Source organism: Octopus bimaculoides, chromosome 10 (assembly GCF_046866305.1).
Source record: "Octopus bimaculoides isolate indiv1 chromosome 10, ASM4686630v1, whole genome shotgun sequence".
NCBI classification, from domain to species: domain Eukaryota; kingdom Metazoa; phylum Mollusca; class Cephalopoda; order Octopoda; family Octopodidae; genus Octopus; species Octopus bimaculoides.
The window spans coordinates 48,109,273-48,122,725 of record NC_142937.1 but is presented as its reverse complement, the minus strand read 5'-3'; the positions used below and the strand labels follow the sequence as shown (position 1 = coordinate 48,122,725).

Genomic DNA, 13,453 nt, shown 5'->3' with positions numbered 1-13,453 from the left:
GACCGCATCCTTCCAGTTTTTGGCATAACTTCATTTTTACATATCTTCTGTATTACTGCTGTCAGCATTTCTAGCAAGTAGTACCCCGCAAAGTTAAACAGGTCTACATTCAGACTGCTTTTATTGTTTCCTCCACTGATGGGGTGTCATCTAATCACTCAATGGGCGCATTCTGTGGAATCATATCAAAACTCTTTTCATCAACAACTGATAGTCGATTCAAAATTTCATTGAAATGTTCCTCCCATCGTTTTAAGATGTCTTTGGCCTCCTTCAATAAAACACCATTCCTATTCTTCACATGAGCCAAAGTAGGATGGGCTATACACCTCATGAAGGAGAGTATATAATAACTTAGTGTTCATAACATTGGAAGCAGCCTCTATCTCTTCTGCTTTCTTCTGCCACCAAGTGTCTTGCATGCTTCGAATCTTTCTTTGCACATCTGCTTTTATCTCTTTGAAAAAAGTTCTATTTTGGTCAGATTCAGTTGCTAGTAATGAATGCAATGCCTTTCGTGTTCCTTCCAACAAATGTGGAATATTTCCATCACTTTCATCAAACCAATCTTGATGTTTCTTCTTTACTCCTAAAACTCCTTTATTTAAATTGTATAGTTGTCCTCTGAAGTCTATCCACTCATCTGTCCAATCCAAATTTTCGATTTTCTGCTGAAATTCTACTCTGACTGCTTTATCCTTAAGGAGATTCACATTCAAACATTTAGGGATGCCAGAGCCACTTTGTCTACTTTATGGCTTCACTACAAACTTGATCTTCCTACGAACCAAGCGATGATCTGTCCAACATTCTGTTTCCGCATGACTCGCACTATACAGAAATCTCTCTTATCTCGCTTTCTAGTTATCTTGTAGTCTATTAGGTGCCATCGTTTTGAACCAGGGTGCATCCATGTAGTTTTGTACTTATCTTTTTGCTGAAAAGCAGTGCTCATAATTAATAGATTCAGCTCAGAACACATCTGTAACAAAAGTAAGCCATTGCTGTTACAATTTCCCACTCTGTTTTCTAATCACACCCCATGTCTCATGATCTTTACCAACTCTAGCATTAAAGTCACCCAATATGATAATCTTATCCTCGATTGAAATTTTGCGGATATTTTCGTTCAATACATCATAAAAGGAGAGCTTTTCATTATCACTTGCATTCATACTGGGTACATACCGACCTTTTTTTAAAGGTAGCCTCAGCAATATCATTCTATCGTTTGCACTGTATGGCAGTTCCTCTAACTTATCAACCAAGGAGGTTTTCAGAGCAAAAGCAGTACCACTTTCTTTTTTGCAATTTTCTTTTTCTTCTTTCCCACTCCAATAAAATATGTAGCCACTGGATTTCTAAGTAAAATCACCTTGCCCAAGAAATCTCGTCTCTGATAACGCTACAATGTCCATTGCATACTTTTGCATCTCCTTACCAATAGTTTATGGATCTCATAATTGTATTTAAGCCTTTTTTAGGGTTACGACCAGCCCCATTCATTGAGCTCGTGTAACTTCAGCAAAATTTTCTCAAGCAATACCCGTGCCAGAAACTTTTTAAAGTGAGGAGAGGGCTTGCACCCACCCAATCTCATTCTCTAAGTACCAAAAGCATAACCCACAAAGAGGAATAGATTCTCATCAATGGATGCTCATCGAGACTGCAGGTTTAATTTCGGCGTATCTTTCTCCTAGGTAGCTTGTCATCCAAGACTAAAGAGCTACGGATCTATTTTAAAACGGGGGCCACAGTTTTCATTAATGTTTTACGTAGTGTTTTTGGTACCGAAAGACTTTCAAACTTCGTATACTTATCTATTTTGTGTTATAGAACAGAAAAATATTTTTGTATTCGAATTTATTTCATGTAAAAAATTGTCTTATTTCGATAATTTCAACCAATCACTGACAAGTATTCAGTTGTTTACATTTACTCCTTTGGCTGATTAAGCGGTGTAAAGCGTATTTAATCTCCATAACTTCTGACAGTGTTCGTTTTCCTTCGTTAAATTTGCTTTTTTTTCATTTTAAATTTGCTTTTTTCATTTTCTTTTTTTTTTGCTTCGTTTTATTTGCTTTTTTCATTTTAAATTTGCTTTTTTCATTTTCTTTTTTTTCTTCGTTTTATTTGCTTTTTTCTTTTTAAATTTGCTGTTTTACCCTAACCCTAACCCTAGGGTTAGGGTTAGGGTTAGGGTAAGGGTTAGCCTATAATAGAAAGGTTTATTAGCTACTGCCAATATGCTTCAGCCATTTTTTGACAAGGAAATAATAATTTTATCACCGATAGAATTGTTTCAGAATCGTTTGTTTATGTAGTCGGCACTTAATGTATATCGGCTGAATGGACGTCAGTGATTGGTTGAAATTACAGAAATACGACAACTTTAACATGGAATAACTTAGGGATTTCTTTTTTTTTTTTAAGAAGACTAAGAGAAAAAGATGTTTTATATGACACATTCTACCAGTGTTCCAAGTTTCAAAGTGTTTCGTTAAGAAAATACTGTGGCCCCCGTTTTAAAAAAGATCCAGAGCTACTATCCGCTCGTCATAGGGTTTTTACATGCTCTGACATTGACACACACAGACACACATTAACTGCCACAAAGTTAGTAATAATGAATATACACCATCATATACACTGAACAAGATAAAAAATATAAATATATATATATAATACAAATAAAAATATAAAAATTCATAATAGAAATACACACAAGAATACACACACATATAAACACAACATAAAATACACCCACACAACTTTACATACTTTATTGGATAGCCATTGACTCTTCTGAGTTCTTCCGCCCTTTGACGGGCCTTGTTTTTTATCCCGCAGAGTGTCCAACAGTCACCCTCCTCATCACGTAAGCTTGGTGGGGTTGCCGGTTTAGTCGCCGATGACTCGACCATGCAACAGGTTGTACTGGGTCATATATATTTACTCATATATGCATATATATACATTTACGTGCACACTTATTTATATACATATATCTATGTGTGTGTGTGTACATCAGGTCGATCTGGTAACAAGAGCGACCTGACATACACACACACACATAGGTATATGTATATAAATATGTATGCACGTAAATGTATATATGTACTTATGTGAGTAAATATATACAGATATAGATATATAATTAAATAGATATAATTATAATTAAGGGTAGTGAGAAACAGCACCAACATGCTAGAAGTAGACGTCAAACGACTTTAAAGCCACATGAAACACTCCATTAACACAGGCTCAAAGCGAGGTGATAAATAAAAAAGATTTAGCAAATTTTATTTGGAAGTTAATTCTAGATCGAACGATTTCTGGCTTAGCAATATAACAATTACTTTGTCCTCGTCAGTAGAATATACCAAAATAGTATATAAATGCAAATATATATATATATATATATATATATATATATATATATATATGTAGTGAAACTACCTATCGTCACTAGATACAAAACTGCTATCGCGAACGTAGCGGAAAACATTAACCTTGTCATCACGTGACTGATCATTATTCGAATCGGCAACTTCTTCGAACCGTTCCCGCCAGAACGCAAACTGACCAATCACAGCCCTTAATAAGGTCACGTGATAGTGTTTTTCTGCTACCATCTTGGAGCCCCCTTAACGCCTTAAATAGATCAACTCATACCCAACAATTTGTCTCGGTCCAGTTTCTCTTTGAGATCTGTTCCGTGTACCACACGACAGCAGCAGCAACAATCAGTCAGCGACCACTTCAACAGCTTCGTCCAGCCAACGATGACCACCGCCGTCGCCGCATCAGCAACATGAGTCTACGACTACTAACCAGCACCATCGTCATGACCAACACGATTACTACCAAGCAGCCTCAATCACCACCAGCGTCTACACGACTTACTATGTACACCAAACCACCGCGGCACCTCTCTCTTCAATTCTGTTAGGTGACTTAGCTTCACCACGATAATAAACAGACAAGAGATCTCAGCCAGCGACGAACATCTGTATAACAAGAATCACGGCCCGGCATCGATGCCACGACATCACAACTAGTGATCAGCACTGCCACACACAGCCAACTCACTTCACATACAGACTCATACTAATGTGTACCTAAGAACTGGTATAAAATGCTCACGTGTTATTGACTCTCTTTCTATCTGCTGTAAACACTCATACACATACACACTTTTCTTTGTATGACGGCCTGTCTTTGATAATGTTCTTATATGTCGCATTCACACTCTCACACAGACATACATCTTTAACGCTACAATAAATATCTCTGTTATTGATCTAATACGGTTGTGGTCTTTCATTGCTGGTCATCTATGTTATCGTCGTATAACATATCATGTATAACATCTTTGATATATATATTTTTGTGTTCGACCGTGTGACACGTTTAAATAAAAGGAGTCCTCTGTTTTTCCATCCGTCACCATCTCTCCTTTTTGAGTTCGCACGGTCGTCCTTACACACACACACATATATATATATATATATATATATATATATAAATATATATATATATATAAATATATATATATATATATATAAATATATATATATATATATATATATATATATATATATATATATATATATATATATATATATATAAATATATATATATATATATATATATATATATATAAATATATATATATATATATATATATATATATATATACACATACATACATACCCATACAAATACGTACATATCATTCAACTTTGGTAGTAGTCGAATAACAGTATTCTTAAGGCCGCAATATACTCACACGCAGCATCTTCAGAGCTTGTCGCTAATTCAATTCTTAACCAAATGGAACACCGTTAACATTTATGAAGAGCACTGGTCTCTAGCTACATTTTGGCATTAAAAAAATTTAGATTTGGTACATCAAAATTTGTAGCACGTTATAGGAGAGTAAGTAACGCCACCAATCAAGTTTAGATCTAAATAACTTTTTTATTTTAAAAGCAAAATATATTTATCTTAGCTTCAATGGTAGAAGAAAGCGTGAAGCATTTCATAGTTTTGGTCCCATGCAACAAAAATTTGTATCAAAAAAGTTATGAGGTAAAATATCATGAAAAAAGTATAAGTAAGGCAGAAAATTGGATTGAAGTATAATTAATTTCTTTATTTCAAAAACAAACTATATTTTAATTAAACTTAAATGATAGAATTCAATTCGAAGAATTTCATGGTATCAATCTCATGCAATGAAGTTTAAAAAGAAAAAAGTTATGAGTGTTTGTTTCTCAAATTTGAGGGTAATAATATAGTTCTACACTTTTATGAATATAATTCTCGAGGACTTTTAATATATGTCACCAGCATCATTAAGGTAAGGAAAAAAAATTATGAACGACACCGCTAATTGACACATTTGACATATTATTTATTAGCATAATAGCATAGCCTGGAAAAAACATGAATTAGACGGAAAGATATTTAGCGAGGAAGGTTGCTAATAAAAACGTCAACACTTTAATAATTGAACTGAATCATTAATCCAATAACAATGAAATACCTTTGGGCAATAAATAGCGACAACACTCGTTCTGTGCGAATAACTTCAAGTTCAAAGTTTTGTTCAGATGCGTGACAAATGAACGCGTACAGTGAGTAAATAGAAGTGAATCAAACTACGAGATTTACTTTTCCACTGGCACTAGGCGTAGAATACCATGGCGAGCTACTGGTAGGAAATTAAATATTGAATTCATGTGCCTGGCTCTCTTGTGATCGCGGTGGACCTTGTCGCGTCTCGAAGAAGCAGTTAGTGAAGAGAGGTTGTTTTGAACGGGTGTTCACGCTTAAATAGGCGATGTGCTACTAGCGACCTCCAGTTATGCCTCTGGTAAATTAGCGAAGTAGGAGTTAACCATGTTTGCCTGGAATGTTCTGAAATATTCTAGATTGTTCGATCAGGAGAGATAACCGTCGTTGACTACCAACGAATATTTCTGTGGACTTGCGAATCTGTTTCAATTAGTGCTGCCTACAAATGCGAGCAAGAGAAATAATATTCTTAAGATTATTAACCTGGAAAAGTTCAGGACAAGTTATTACATCTGGTAAAGTACAGAACAAGAAAATTTTTACTTAAAATATTGCAGTTAAGGATAAAATTTGAATATTAAAAAAAACTATTTGATTTTAATTTACAAAGTAACATTATAATTAGAGAAGGTACTATTATTTTGTTAAAATATCAGCACACTAGAATACTTAAAATATGAGAGCCAGGAGTACCAATATAGCTAAAGTTTTATGCAAAGTAGAATAGTATGTATGGTAGGCAAATTCATTATGTAAAAAATAGGCATTGTTCAAGACTAAAAATGTGAAGTCTTGGCAATAACTCGAGCAAATTTTACTGTGAATTTGTTGTTATAGGTAGATTTTACTGTAATATATAATTAATTTTTGTATTATTCTACTTATTGTACTAAGTATGTACTACCATTATTTCTTATAACCTATTTTCAAATTTCTAATTATTGATTAATAATTAAAAATGAATGTTTTTTAAGTGCAAAAAATATTTAAGTTATTTTTTATTTTTAATAGAAGTAACAAGCAATAAATTATAGAAGCAATAACTTGTAATAAAATTTTTAGTTTTAATAAAAGTTGGTATTTTCTAAATCTAAATATTTAATTTAAAATTTTATCCTTAGCTGCAATATTTTAAGTAAAAAATTTCTTGTTCTGTACCTTACCAGATGTAATAACTTGTCCTGAACTTTTCCAAATGTAATAATTTGTCCTGTAATTTTCCAGATTTATAATCTTAAGAATATTATTTCTCTTGCTCGCATTTTTCTATATAATATATACTTATATATATATATATATATATACATATATACACACGTATATACGAGGCAAATCCCATTATTCATGTCAACCATGTGCTTATTTGATCAAAATAATACCGCAGTGGATATAATGATCGGAGTGAATAAATTATATATATATATGTGTATACATAATTAAGGATAAAATCATTATGAAAATAACGGTCCTATCAGTGGCCAGCATATAATAAAATCCTTATAGGTAATAATTAATATAGATATATAATTATATACATATAATTATAATTAAGTGTACTGAGAAACAGCACCAACGTTATAATTATATCTATATTAATTTTTACCTCTCTGAGTGGTTGGCATTAGGAAGGGCATCCAGCTGTAGAAACTCTGCCAAATTAGATTGGAGCCTGGTGTTGCCATCCGGTTTCACCAGTCCTCAGTCAAATCGTCCAACCCATGCTAGCATGGAAAGCGGACGTTAAACGATGATGATGATGATGATAATGGTTCTTATTACATGCTGGCCACTGATAGGGTTGTTATTTTTATAATGATGTTATTTTTAATTATGTATACACATATATATCATTATATATATATATATATATTTTGTTTTGGGATTTGGCTTGCAGGATTCTTTATGTGAGTTCGTGTGTTGAAGCATATTCTGTTGTGTCTGGGGAGAGTCATTCTCTTTTGGTGCCTTATAATTTAACACACTCACCGGTAAAATTTCCACTTATTTCTTTTTTATTTTTCTAAAATTTTTGTTGCGTCTGACAACTTTTTCAGTAGTTTTGATTCTGTCCGTTACTCACACTGCATTCCTTTTTGTTTGTTTGTGCACATGTGTGTGGATCAGTGTGTATGTGTATGTGTGTGTGCCTATACATGCATGCATGTATGTATACATGTGTGTATGTATGTGTGTGTGTGTGTGTGTGTGTGTGTGTGTGCATATGTATCTATTTATGTGTGTACATTTGTATGTATGTATTCTGCATATTCATGTGTTTGCATGTCTGTGTTTGTGTGTTTTTATGTATGTGCGTGTGTATATTTGTATATGTGTGTACCGCTGTCTCCTTGCGTGTGCATGTCTGAGTGTGTGTGTGTGTGTGTGTGTGTGTGTGTGTGTTTTGCAACTATGTACCGTGTTTGTATGTATGGATGTGCATCTTCATATGTGTGAACGTGTGTCTCCATATGTGTCCTTGTTTGAAATAAAGTGTGTGTATATATGGTCATGTGTTTCAGTAGTCATTTGCGTATGCGTGCTTGTTTGTTCATATAACCTATGTAACTATCCATCTGTGTGTTGATCTGTTTACTTTCATATCCACAGGCTTACATACATGTGCATATACATATATATATTCATACCCCTACCCACACACACATACATACATCAATCTATATATATATATATATATATATATATATATATACATACACTCACACACACATACATACATCTATCTACATAACAGCCCACTAACTATTCTACTCTACCTGTGTAAACTGTGGGTATGGGGTATGATATCTACTATGTATATTTCCTGTTTAGTATTGGGGAAGTTTCATTTATGAAGACGTAATCCCATATTTGTCTGAGTGTTGGGGCCTTTGGGTACTTGGAGAAGATGCGGATGTCAAGTTGACCCAGGTTACCTCCATGTTGGTCCTTGGTAGAATATGGAGGACTGTTTTTTGTTGTCATATATATATATATATATATATGGAAATGTGCTGTGTGTGAGAAGACCCGGCAAGCCAAGTAAGATCGTTGCCAGTGCCCCTGGACTGGTTCTTGTGTGGGTGGCACATGAGATGCACCATTTTGAGTGTGGCCACTGCCAGTACCGCCTGACTGGCTCCTGTAGGATTTTCGAGCGAGATTGTTGCCAGTGCCCCTGGACTGGCTTGTGCGGGTGGCACATAAAAGACACCATTTCGAGCGTGGCCGTTTTCGTGCGGGTGACACTCTCTGAGTGGTTGGCGTTAGGAAGGGCATCCAGCTGTAGAAACTCTGCCAAATCAGACTGGAGCCTGGTGTTGCCATCCGGTTTCACCAGTCCTCAGTCAAATCGTCCAACCCATGCTAGCATGGAAAGCGGACGTTAAACGATGATGATGATGATGATGATATATATACATACAGTGGGGGGAAATAAATATTCGTACATGTCAAAATTCTTTGTTTATTTAATTTCTAATGAACATAAATGGGATATACCAATACTATATTTGCATACACATGCATAAACTAAGAATGTGCAAAAGAAACTAATAAATTATAATAACTAATGAATTTATATACAATTATAAATATTTAGGGGTGAAAAAAGTATTCGTACAGAATAAATTTATGACTTTCTATGCCACAAAATACTGTTAAAAAAATTTTTTTTTTACTAGAACTTTCTCGTTTGTTCCAATAATCTTATCAGTGGTCATTTTTAAGTATCAAAACACTAGCTTCTTCATTCAGCACTGAAACAACATAAAGTAGTGTCGTAATAATGGAGAAAAGTAAAGAACTCGCAAATTCAGTGAAAAACTTAATTATTGAACAGTGGAAAGCAGGTAAAATTTACAGGAAAATATCTGAGACCCTTTGTAATTCCATTTTCTACCATATCTTCATTTATTCAAAGATATTAAAAAATTGGGAACTGTTGAAAACAGAATAAGATTCGGTGCACCATGCAAGATTTCCCCTAGATCTTTAAGAAAAATGAAGTGAAGTGTCGATAAAAACGCAATGATCACCAGAAAGGAGTTGCAAGAAGATTTGTTAGCTTCAGGGACTAGTGTTACACTACGAACAATCAGCAATGAATTTCATAGGAAATGAACTGAAGTCATGCTCTCCTAGAAAAACTCCACTGTTGACTAAAAGGCATAGAGATGCCCATTTAAAATTTGTTTATGAACATAAAAATAAATCTGATACATTCTGGGAAAATGTTCTATGGACAGACGAGTCGAAAATTGAATTGTTTGGACGAAATTCGCGGAGCCATGTTTGGAGGAAAGATGGTACCACCTATTTGCCGAAAAACACAATTCCTACTGTAAAGTTTGGGGGTGGCAACATCATTGTGTAGGTTTGTTTCTCTGCAAATGGCACTGGCAATTTACATGTGATAGATGGTAGAATGAATGCAGAGATGTACCAAAATATTTTGAACAATAATTAATGGGACTCTGTAGAAAAGCTCCAGCTTTGTGAAGGGTGGGTTTTACAACAGGATAATGACCCTAAGCACATGGCGAAGTTTATCAAAAATGGATTGTGAATCACAATATAAAATTATTAGAATGGCCAAGCCAGTCACCTGACTTGAACCCCATTGAAAACTTGTGGCGTTATTTGAAAATTAAAACTCATTCTAGAGCCCCAATGTGCATTCCAGATTTGAAAAAAATTTGTCAAGAAGAATGGGAAAAAATTCCTAAAGAAACATGCGAGTCATTGATTAAGAACTACAAGAAGAGATTGGTTGAAGTGGAACTGAATAATGGTTATGCTACGAAGTATTAAATCAGAATTATCAGTTATTTATGTTCTGTACGAATACTTTTTTCACCCCTAAATATTTATATTTGTATATAAATTCATTAGTTACTATAATTTATTAGTTTCTTTTGCATATTCTTAGTTTATGTATGTGTATGCAAATATAGTATTGGTATATCTCATTTATGTTCATTAGAAATTAAATAAATAAAGAATTTTGACATGTACGAATATTTATTTCCCCCCACTGTATATATTAGGTCATCCCATAAATAATGCAATTTTTTATATTGCTTTTATTTTTCAAAATTAAGATATACAAAGTTATTTTTTAATATAAAATACTCTCCTTCATTTTCTACAATGCTCTTCCAGTTGTCTGGTAGACTTGCAAAGGCCCCTCTTTGAAAATTCCAAAAAATTCTTTTTCAGTACTCTTCTGACTTTATCTACAGAATTCATATTCTTTTTCAGTGCAAATCATTTTGAAGACTGCGGAATAAAGGATAATCAGATGGGACGATGTCTGGCAAATATAGTGGATGGAGCATCATTTCCCATTCAATCTGCTCTAGTCTTTGGAATGTCCTCCTCACTGTATGTGGAAGAACACCTTTCATCTTGAAACCAAAGATGGTCATTTTTTTTTCAGCACTGACTTAAGCCACTTAATCTGCTCGCAGTATATCTCCCTTGTTATCATTTGGTTTGGGTTTAAAAGTTCAAAGTGGACTAAACTTGTCATATATCACCAAACAGATAACAACACCTTATGTGGTGAAGACCTTCTTTAGCTTGGGGTGCCAGTGTTTCTCCTTTCCCTCCCCACTGTCTTCGATGCTTGTCATTTTTATAGAGAACCCATTTCTCATCACCAGTCACTATTCGGTCCAAAACAGATTCATTCTTGAGACGTGACAGCAAAGAAGAGCACACATTCACCCTCTGCACTCAATTAGACACAGAAAGTTTGTGAGGAAGCTGTTGACCCAATTTGCTGACTTTTCTGATGGCACGTAGGTGTTGATAAATGGTTGAATGATCAAATCCAAGCTTCTCTGCTAGTTCCTCAACAGTTATGATAGGATTTGCAGGACATCTTCATTGAGATCTCTCAGATCTTCCAGGATGAAGCTCATCTTCTAGGCTGTAGTTTCCACCTTCGAATTTCTGGAACCACCATTGACGTTGGCTTACGCTTATTGTCCGATCTCCATATACTGCATTAATATTCCTTGCACTTTCCATTGCATTGTTGCCTTTATTGAATTCATAAAGCCAAATATACTCCTTTGTCACTTCCATTATAGCTTTGAAAAAATAACTGTTAAAATTGAACTGCCCTCTTCAAACCTAGCCTTGCACTAAAAATAAGTATTAGGTAAAAATTACCTCCTGCCTTTATAGCAAGTTGAGGCAGGTAGTTTATCCCGTCCCCCTCCAACTTCTTAGTTCATGCAATTGAAAAAAAAACACATTATTCATGGGCTGACCCAGTATGTGTATCACTAGCCACTACACATTTTTTATTTTCTCTCCTTGTTTCTTTCTGTGTTCCTTTCTGTGGAAGAGCATAAGCTCAAAAATTAAAGACTTTTTCACTTCTTGAGCATTAAACTAATACATCTTTTTTGTTGTCTACACCACCTGTCTTCGTCTTTTGTTTTTTTGTGAATTCTCCATATATATATATATATATATATATATAAATCAAAATAAGCAACACGGATTTCAAAGATGATTGCAGTACGCACGTTTCATGCTACTCCATTTATTTAAGTAATGCGAGCATTACATTAAATGCAATATGAAGAGCAATCTTCAGCTGCACGAAAATGAAGATTGCTCTTCATATTGCATTTAATGTAATGCTCGCATTACTTAAATAAATGGAGTAGCATGAAACGTGCGTACTGCAATCATCTTTGAAATCCGTGTTGCTTATTTTGATTTTTTGATCACCTATCCTTTTGGAATGGTTTTTGTATAATACCATACCATACGATATTCTGGTGCCTACGCATAAGTACCATATTCAATCTTGAATCTAAATCTAAACCTATATATATATATATATATATATATATATATATATATATATATATATATATATATATATATATATATATATATATATATATATATATATATATATTTATATATATATATATATATATATATATATATATATATATATATATATTTATATATATATATATATATATATATATACACACGCACACAAATGCGCACACGCACACACACATACACACATACATACACACACACACACATATATGTATATGCACACACACACACACACATATATATATATATATGAATTTGTCTTGCAAGATTCTTGATCTGAAATCCAGTGTTGAAACAGATATTGTTATATTCCGGAATGGTCATTTTTTTTTCTTGCCTAATAAACACACTCATTATATATTTGTTCTTCACTTATTTATTATTGTTCTTATTATATCTTATGTCCATTGTCTGGAAATCTTTCATCATACATTTATGACTTCTTTAGCGACTCTTTCATCAACATGTATCCTCTTGTTCTGTTTAGTCCATGCTGGACCATTTTGGCAAAACTTCTGTAAGTGTTCTTACTGCTCTTTGGAGCTAGTGCATGCTACATGTGCATGTTTAAAATTGGTATTGATGCAAACATACATTAAAAGAATGTGTTGATAAACCTTTTACTTATTCAACAACCACACAGTCATATCATCTTTCTGATAAATACCATTTATATCCTGCTACATGCAGCTGTATATCAGTACCATGTTACAAATGCAATGTAGCAAGTGCTAGCTCCATAGAGCAGTAGGTACACTTAGAGTATCTTTGCCAAAATGATCCAGAAGGGAAATAGGATCTCCTGTTGAAAGCTATAGATACGTTACATTTGTTTACACTTTGGAAAATGGCTATACTGTTCATCACAGCCAGCAAGTATGTTTCTGCTTAATGATGCTCATAAATGAAGTCAGAGGGCCTAAATCATTCCACCAGCTTTAAACATTGGATAGTCACATTTGTACTAAATACAGAGATGTATGTTTCAGATGAGCCT

At 33.9% G+C, this 13,453-nt stretch overlaps 1 long non-coding RNA gene across 1 annotated transcript; it reads left to right on the top strand.

Annotated features, from left to right (window-relative positions):
- Positions 1-5,589: 5,589 nt before the first annotated feature.
- On the top strand, positions 5,590-12,012 carry LOC128248899 (uncharacterized). The gene is made up of 2 exons (XR_008265050.1): positions 5,590-7,571; positions 10,843-12,012. It is a non-coding gene; the product is annotated as an uncharacterized LOC128248899 (long non-coding RNA).
- The last annotated feature ends 1,441 nt before the right edge of the window (positions 12,013-13,453 follow it).